The 7,277-nt window shown below is 43.2% G+C and overlaps 1 protein-coding gene and 2 non-coding genes across 8 annotated transcripts in view; 2 read left to right on the forward strand and 1 right to left on the reverse strand.

The window, feature by feature from the left end:
• nAChRa3 (nicotinic acetylcholine receptor alpha3 subunit) overlaps positions 1-7,277 on the forward strand; it is a 41,520-nt gene that overhangs the window by 11,844 nt on the left and 22,399 nt on the right. The window lies entirely within an intron of this gene.
• Positions 5,209-5,281, forward strand: TRNAK-CUU (transfer RNA lysine (anticodon CUU)). The gene has a single exon. It is a non-coding gene; the product is annotated as a tRNA-Lys (tRNA).
• On the reverse strand, positions 5,893-5,966 carry TRNAN-GUU (transfer RNA asparagine (anticodon GUU)). Its single transcript has one exon. It is a non-coding gene; the product is annotated as a tRNA-Asn (tRNA).

Raw genomic sequence — 7,277 nt, forward strand, 5'->3', positions numbered from 1 at the left:
TATTATATTTGCTATACGATCTGGTATAATTGGGGCATCAATAAGATTAATTGGCGCAATAGAAAATAATACGATTCTGTGTATCAACGCGTTATTATTGTACGCGTTTCTCTGAGTAAACAGGGAATCGGGAAATTCGTTTGACCCTTTCGAGTAAATTGTCTTTACGGGCGTTAACGCGGGTAACGACGTCTGGTCATTTACTCGGGTCTGCCCGCGGGCCGAACGACTCGATTAAACGATGGGAGGGAAAATATTCTCACCTGAAACAGAGCCACGGTTTCAAACGATCCTTTCGACCGCAGTGAAAACATCCGTGAAAGGGTCGAGTACACAGAGAGAGAGAGAGAGAGAGAGAGAGAGGAATTGTACAGAACGACGTTCACTTTGACGAGTGAAATTATTATCGGATATTCGAAACGCCTTTTGTTGTTCTCTCAAAAAGTACGAATCGATTTTCAATTGGCAAGTTTCGCGGACCCACGGGAATAAACCCTCTTGGGGATCCTCTGTCAGGGGGTTCTTGCCAACCGAGAGAATTAATCACTTGTCAGGCGCAGAGCTCGAATTTTTTTTCGTCTCCCGTCGAGAATAATTCGCCCTGGCCAGTGTGTTTTAGTCGTCGGAAACGAACGGTTCAAAGACCCCGCGTCGCTCGGACAAAAGGTCGTTTTCAAGTTTCGCGCGGCTTAAACCCTGCAAATAATTTGCACGTGCATTAAGCCGCGAATAATTCGGGAAATTGTAAGGCTCGATATCGAATTTTCATTGGAAATAATAGAAAAAGAATATTTCTCGTCCATCGGCGAACCTTCGGACGTTTACATAGAAGGTATATGTACGTACATATGTATAGAGTGAGGCGGAATGGTGAAACGATTTGTCGAATGGAAAGGATAGCGATTTAAAAGTCGAAGGATCCTTTTAACAGAGAAGGAAGTGACCGAGGGTAGAATGAATTCAGTAGGCGGATAAGAAGGGTCATAATTATTTCATGGCTGTTCCGGGTTAGATACGCCCTCGATCTTCCTCTCTTCTTCTTTTTTTTCGACCTTGTTCTTTATTCCCTGTAATGCAAACTTGATGAAAGCCCCGAGATCGATCCATCGAAATTAGAATACGACATTTATTCAACTTTCATTATATTTGAAATTCAGCTCGTGCGAACTTGTGAAAATTTCATCGGGCCACGAATTATTAGCGAGCAGACGAGTTTGTCAAGGGAATACCTTCTCCATTACCTGTTTCATATTTATAATCACACTGGAAATAGTGTGTCTGAGCAGAGTAAACGTCTCGTAGTTTGTTCGAAATTAGAACAATTATTTCGTTTTATGCGAGCAACTTAATAATTGACGAGAACTGGGAGCCAGCAGTTGGTTATTAATAACGATTTCGGTCGTGTCTTGACACCAATGATATTTCGCCGAATTAATATCTTATTTATAATTACCAACTGTGTCACTCGGATCCGATCAAAATCAAGCTTCCTGTTCTCCGTTTATAATTCTTTAGGCGAGGTTCGAAGTTCGATTTTCTGGAAATCGTGAGAGAAACGCGGGGGAATCCAGAAGGTGGAACAACAAATCGAGTTTGGACCCTTCTCTACTTTCTATAGATTCTTCCGGAGGGTCAATGGAAACGAATCGATACCTCCGCTAGGATAAACGTTCCCGCGTGGCTCCTTCGGGTCTTAGGAACAACCGTTTCCGAGTCTCAGACGTCGGAGGAGATTTTATTCTAAATTCGATATCAATTAACTTAGAATCGACACGAACTCTGTATAAAAATCTGGTCCCGGTCGATTTTGCTAGGAATCTTTCGGGTGATCGCGTTATGGAGTCGATCGAGCAGGAAACGAGCCGATCATTGTTCCCTGGCGGTTCTAATCTTTTTCCCAGATCTTCGAGATCCCCTTCGACGTGCAAATTAGGGAGGTCGCTCCTCGAACCGATCTACCGTAAAATTTCCTCGGATCAAACGAGAAGCCTCTCTCCCTCTTTGCCAGTTGTAATTTTCGACCGAAATTCGAAAGAATAATTCTACTTTTCGAGATAGGAATCGGGAAATTAAAAATTGTTGTCGTTTAAACTCGTAAACGGCGGTAGTAAAAGTACGTATGGGAGGCTGCAGATAATTTAAGTGTAACTCGGCACAGAACCTGTTCCGAGTTAATTCCGGGAGGGCTCGTGTACCTACACAGCTGTTAATAGGGTGCGTTAATTACGCGGCGGTCGCTCGAACAACTGCGCGCAATTACGCGGTTAATCCGTTTTTTATAGCAGCTGGCTGCAGTTTATTTTCCACATAGGTTTTCGACACGTTTCCCCAGTAACACCACCGTAATCCCTTCCGATATCGTGTCTCTCGCATCTTTCGTTTTATTTTTAAACCAGTTTGATTGCCACAGTTTATCCCGTCTTTCGAACAAAAATCAATTCCTCCTTCCTTTTTTTATTCTCGTTAGAAAATCCCACCAAACTTTGAATTCTATCTTATGCCCCGTGACTTATATCTGAATTCTCATTTCCTTGTTGGTCGAGAGATTCGGGGTGGCGACTGATAGGACGGGGTTAAACGAGTGACTGCGCGAGATTATCAGGGCGAACCGATGATAACCGCAGTTTCCCTAATGATCCATGTATCATCTAGACTACCCTACTAACAAGTAGGCGAAAGTTCATCTCGTTATCTATAAGGAAGAGGCAACTCTCCCCGCGTCGCTGATGAGTGGCTCTATGTGGGACAGATAAAGCGCAGAGTCGCAAGATTTCTCGCCCACTCACGCTCCTTCGAGTTTCTTCAAATTATACGTTGATAGAAATTAAATGGTACGAGTCTATGTGATTCTAACTTAAATTTCTATTATTATTTATTCGTGGAGACTAGATAGAGTGATAGAAATTCAGGGGAGGTAATAAAGTAAACGAAGGGAACGTGATCCTGTGATTTACTATAATTCATAATAAGACGACTTCTTAAATGATAATCCTGACGACTCTGTGTTTCGACTGGGCAATGAAACGATAACTGTTGCCGTCGTCAAAGGCGATCTTCGGAACGACTTTAAGCGTTTGTTCGACCGGCCTCGGGATACCATTATCGTAAATTAGCCCGGTTGAAAGTTGGTTCGAACACAGAGTGGGCTCATCGTCGAGCGTTCGGGGTCGTCGTCTTAATTTCGTTCCAGTTTCTTTGTGCCCATGCAGGAACTAATTATCGATACTTGGCGAGTCTCCAAACTCTCGACAATAGCCATTTTTTTTTTCTTTTTTCGCGTTTATATTTTGGCGAGATTTATCGTGCCGAGGCTACGACGATTCTCCCTGAAATTTTAATCGAACCGCACGGCGAGGCGTCGCTTGTTTGAAAAATGTTTCGACCACCCCCGCAGTAAAAGGAGAACTTCTCGTAGAAAGGAGGGTCGAAAGAAATACGAGTGGTGGAGTTGATCGAACTCACGGTCGAGCAACGTTTCACGGGAATTACCCCGAAGCTCTCCCGTGTGAACGGACAAAGGGTCGGCCGTGTTCTTCGGGACTACACCGCGGAACGGTCTACGCCCAACGAGAGAACCTATAGGCTTCTCTCGATTACCTCGGATCGTCTTTGTCACGATAATGACTTTCCACCTTCGCCTGCCTCCCTCTTTTTATCCGAAACAGTTCTACCGTACGAGCGTTCTTCGATCGTGATTCGATAATCGACTCTGTCTCGTTCTATCGATCCGAATGGCAAGGTCGAAAGGGGAGGGTAACGAGAGGAGGTCGTTAGAGATCAACGGTCGAGCGTAAAAGACGGGGTAAGTCGAAAACGAGACGGGTTCGAGCACCGCAAGATGTGCCAGCCTCGCCGGTCTGCGAATTTGTCGCCGCAGTATTACCGGTTATGGGCTCCGACCTCATTTAACTTTGAACCGCGTCGGCAGAGGAACAGGCGTAAAGCATCTGCCGCTGGCGCCTGTTGGAACTCTGTTTTACTCGACAAAGCCTCGATTCATTTGTTCCCCTCACGCCCCCGCGCGTACGCCACGTACGAACACCGCAAGATATTGCAAACAAGTCGAAATTCAGCGGAAGCGATGCGTCTCTCGTTTACTTATTTACTCGTCGTTTTATATAAAAACGCTTGCAGTCTTTTTTGTCGTATAATTCCACGTTGCAATTATTTGTTCAATTGCATCGTGAGAGGAGCTGAATTGATTTTCGTATCGTATCAAAAATATGGATTTAGCATCAGAAATTCCACTGACATCCGTCGTTGCGATTGATAGAAGTCAGGGAGCGGAGTTTAATCAGGGATCATCTCCGATAATCATCATCTGCTAAATCGATCAGTAGTACTCCCACTGAATGACTGCCGTTCTCAGCTCTCTCAGACCTGATATAACCAGTGTCGTTCTACTCGAAAGTGGGAACGGCTGTTTCCTCGTAGACATCTAGTGGTTCCCACGTACACTAGTGGCAGTGAGTCACGAGCAGCATTAATTTAATCTTTGATTCAGTAAACGTTTAAAAAAATTNCTACACTTAGACTTTGGACACCTATATCTCCGGAACGGATTGAGCTATCGGTATGAATCAAAAGATAACAAATTCAATACATTTACATCAGTACCCCTCATTTACTTATTTATCATCGCGTAGGATCATTTCCAGGTAGATTCGTTAACAGGTGGAATCGTTGCCCTAAGCTATAAATGAGGATTTATGCAGATAAGCTCTATTCTAAACTAGTGAGCTGCCCATGTTGCAGGTTTAAGGGTCTTCATAAAAGTACCTTTCATATCTTTTTCCTTTAGCTTACTCGTCAAGGGTCTCCTGTTTACGACTCATGGGCTCAATAGGGTCCATTGCTGTTTTCCTATTCGCTAAATAAATCTTTTCTCGTCTGTCTGAGGACTGTGTGATACGTACAATTTTGATCCAGGCGATAGTTTGGGAATTATTTCACTTTATAGCGAGAAATAGCCGAAATCGAGTCGATTTTCGGCTAAATGTCGAAAAATTCCTTCTTTCTACGCCGATTCCCATGGGTTTTTCGTGCTGAATCTTCTTCTCTCGTCTGTCTGAAGACTGTATGATACGAACCTGAAGGTCGTCACCTCTTCTTAGACCAAATGGACCTCCACGATTTTACTTACTTAACCTAATTTTTATCCAATCCTCCGTCCGAGGCGCAAAACGAGCGAAGATGCCTCTGTCATCTGCCTGACTAGCTCAGTCGGTAGAGCATGAGACTCTTAATCTCAGGGTCGTGGGTTCGAGCCCCACGTTGGGCGATTAACTTTTGCAGTTTTGACGTGAATGATACCAGAATTCGAGTCTAGACCCTCCTTCCGTCTTATGATCTAAAACTCGTTTCATTTTTTATAGAAACGAGAGTACAGAAGTGGAAGTGCGAAAAGTAAAAGGAATCTCTGGCCGGTAATCAGAGTCGTTGCTTATTCTTAAGATCGTCTTAAGCATTTGCTTAAGTGCCTGTTCCCTGTATAAGACAAGAGCCGGTATTCAGAGTCGTTGCTTCTTCTTAAGATCGTCTTAAGCATTTACTGAAGTCCGTGTTCCCTGTACAACACAAGGACTGGAAACATGGGATAGACAGGGATAGCAAATTCTTAAGACGATCTTAAGAAAAAGCAACGACTCTGAATATCGGCCAAGGATTGGAAATATGGGATAGACAGGAATAGCAAATTCTTAAGATAATCTTAAGAATGAGCAAACACCTCTGAATACTGGTCTCTGAGTAGTTCTTTTGAACGATCTTGTCGCAGATGTCGAGTGTGTCCTGCGAGGATATTCACGTTTCACGCTGTTTAACAAGTGGCCTACTGGCTCAAGAGACACAGTGTCAACCTTTTGAACAGAAGGACATCGAACAAAAGAAATTCGCCCCCGGGTGGGCTCGAACCACCAACCTTTCGGTTAACAGCCGAACGCGCTAGCCCATTGCGCCACGGAGGCTCGAGGATTCTGCCTCCAATGTCCGTACATAGCGCGCATTTCATATCCGTGAAACAGTATAAAAATTAATATTTGATTTTTCAATTTTCCTTCCATTTTCATCGACGCCACGCGTCCATTTTTTCATCCGCTAGTGTCATCAAAGACACAGACAGATTTAAATGAATGATATCTCGATTGTTTAAAGTTTGTCCTCTCGTTCTGATTAATTGAAAATATGTTTCGAGGTAAAAATTGTATTGAAAAAAAAATCGTGAAACTATCCGCGAAGCGTAATCGGAAATTTCGATACCCGTGGAGGAATTTTATTTCGCCGATTGAAATCGATGGAAAAGGGGACGCGATAATGAAAATCCATCCTTTCAATATCTCCCCGATGGATATCAGAAGGGAAAGTGCATACAGAGGAATCGAGAGAGGTATAGGAAAAAAAAAGAAGAAAAAAAAAAGAGAACAGCGAACGAGAAATGGCGGGTCTCGTGTCGAAGCGGAAAATGGAATGCAGCAGCTTTGTATTCAATTGTTTCGCTTAAACTTGTTCCGAACGAAAAAAAAAAGTTCTGCAAACTCGTTGGGAAAGCGGGCCAGAAGTAACTTACATATGAATCCATGTTAATCGTTGCACGAAAGGTGGCTACAAAAGCGAGATGATGTGGATTAAAAAAAATTACTTAGACGCGTACAGACTTTAATTAAGCGTGTCTCAGTACTGCCGAACAAAGTAGAATTAATCGTGGCTAGACTGTGGATTTTATGCACTCTTTCAAAACACTGAGCCATGAATATTTTATATAAAAATCTGCGGTCTAAACTATTGCGTGGGAGTGTCGTTAGGACGTAAAGACTCGGTCAACGAAGAGAGAGTGACGAGTGTTTACGTAGGAAGTTCCGTCGGAAAAACGAGCGTTTCGGTGTCGACGTTCAAATAATAGCCCGCGGGGCTCGATATGCAAAATTGCCGTGAAATCGACGAAAAAAGAGAGAGGAGGATGAAACGAGAGCCGATATCCGTTGATCGTTGTAATTGTATATCTCGAATTATTTTATCGTCCTGCCACTTTTCGAGTACATAACTCATCGGTGGACACGCGATTTCCAATGGGAATTCGATTGCAATCTGCGTTTGTTACATTCCGCGATATAAAATTAACGTGTTTACAAAGAATCATCGATGCTCGTATCGAATGATCGATCGAACGACGAGAACGATATTTAAGGATGTATTGGCTATACAGTCAATCCGAAAAGTTTATGTACCTTAGAAAAACGCATTTCCTATAATTGAAAATAGTGAATTCTTCTTCTAATTTC

This window comes from Ceratina calcarata, unplaced genomic scaffold (genome assembly GCF_001652005.2).
Source record: "Ceratina calcarata isolate Rehan_Ccalc_2016 unplaced genomic scaffold, ASM165200v1 scaffold337.2, whole genome shotgun sequence".
NCBI classification, from domain to species: Eukaryota; Metazoa; Arthropoda; class Insecta; order Hymenoptera; family Apidae; genus Ceratina; species Ceratina calcarata.